We start from the raw sequence: 1,914 nt of genomic DNA on the forward strand, positions 1-1,914 counted from the left end.
TCTTCATGATTACTAATAATTCTTTTGGCAAACACTAGCATCTGAATCAACATCTAAGTATGCTCTGACACCAGAGTTGTCAACAAATGACCTACTCCAGCAGTCAGCACACTTTGATACAGAGGCCAAATCCAGCTCATCCTCTGTTTCCACAAATAAAATAGCATTGCAACATAATCATGCTTATTTATTGGTGTATTGCCTATGACTGCTTTTGTACTATTGTGGCAGAGTTGAGCAGTTACAACAGACCCCATATGGCCTGCAAAGCCTGAAATATTTACTATCTGGCCTTTTACAGAAAAAAAGAAAAGTTTGTTGACTGACACTGTCACCGTGTACTCATTCAACATATATTTATTCAACATATGCTATTAATCAGGCACTGTTTTAGGCACTGAGAAACAGGCCATGGCAATTATAGGACATATATTTGAATGGGTGGTGGTGGTGGGTAACAATAAATAAGCAAACATGTAAGTAATTAATAAGTCCAGAAAGTGATTTGTGCTGTGAAGAAAATAAAGTGGATGCAGTGGTAGAAAGGGAGTGTCAGAAGGCAGCACCATCGAGTTAGGTATCAAGAAGGTCCCTCCGAGGAGATGGCATTAAGCTAGGACCTCAGTGAAAAGGATGAAATGATGACAAGGAACAAGGTGGGCTAAGTTCTTGGGATGGAAAGGACTTGATTTGTCCTAAAACCATAAAGGCCAGTGTGGAGGAAAGTAAACGCTGGGAAGAGGTCCTGGCTAAATGTCTGTGACACGTCTGATTGTTGATAAATTGTATTCTTTCATTCCCACTGAGCTTCATAGAAGGAAGTGATATTGACTAAGGTTGCTTAGTATTCTTTCGTGTTAATGATTTATGTTGGTTGCAGTGTAAGCATAAATGATTTTTACATCAATGTTGAAAAAATTAAGAACTTCTGATTAAAATGCAAAAAAACACAAAGAACAAGATTTATGTCCCCTTTAGATACCAGGTTGAAATACTGCTCCCTATTCATCTCCACCTTGATCAGGCCGTTTAAGGTGATGGAGTTAAGCTAGACCTTAAAATTTTCCTCTCCCCAAACCTAGTGACACGAACAAGTACAAAACAAAACAAAAAAACAACTTAAAGACTACCAGTGGAATAAAGAAATGAAGAGTTCTGATGACTTGAACATGAGCAAGAAATAAGTTTTAAGAATATACACACACACACACACAAAAAGAATATACAGAAATTTTCTTCTACATTTTCATGGAGAAAATGTTGGGAGTAGGTGAATAATGGAGGGGATGGTGGTTTGTTGAGAAGAGGAAAATATGTTAATGAAACACTGAAAATTCTCATTAAGAATCAACAACTTAGGTGCTTGCTTTGGCAGCAGATGTATTAAAATTGGAAAAATAAAAAGAAGAGTAGCATAGATGATGTGTGAGAATGACATGAAAATTCATGAAGTAGTCCATATTTTTTTAAATGGGCAAAGGGCTTGAATAGACATTTCTCCACAGATGATGTACAAATGACCAAAAATCATGAAAAGATGCTCAACATCACTAATCATTAGGGAAATACAGATTAAAACAAAAATGAGATATTACTTCACACCTATTAGAATAGCTACATTAAAAAAAAAAAAACAGGAAATAACCAGTGTTGGTGAGGATGTAGAAAAACTGGAACTCTTATATACTGTTGATGGGAATAAAAAATTGTGCAACCACTATGGAAAACAGTATGGAGTTTCATCAAAAATTTAAAAAGAGAACTATCATATGATTCAGCAATTTCACTTCTATATCCAAAAGAATTGAAAGCAAAATCTCAAAGAGATATTTGCACACTCATGTCCAGAGCATCACTACTTGCAGTAGCAAAGAAGCTGAAGCTACCCAAGTGTCAATCAATGGATAAATGGAT

At 35.8% G+C, this 1,914-nt stretch overlaps 1 non-coding gene across 1 annotated transcript; it reads left to right on the top strand.

The window, feature by feature from the left end:
* Positions 1-1,363: 1,363 nt before the first annotated feature.
* LOC132528283 (U6 spliceosomal RNA) lies at positions 1,364-1,466 on the top strand. The gene has a single exon (XR_009543166.1). It is a non-coding gene; the product is annotated as a U6 spliceosomal RNA (small nuclear RNA).
* Positions 1,467-1,914: the final 448 nt, after the last annotated feature.

The sequence above is a fragment of the Lagenorhynchus albirostris genome, chromosome 10 (assembly GCF_949774975.1).
Source record: "Lagenorhynchus albirostris chromosome 10, mLagAlb1.1, whole genome shotgun sequence".
Taxonomy (NCBI): domain Eukaryota; kingdom Metazoa; phylum Chordata; class Mammalia; order Artiodactyla; family Delphinidae; genus Lagenorhynchus; species Lagenorhynchus albirostris.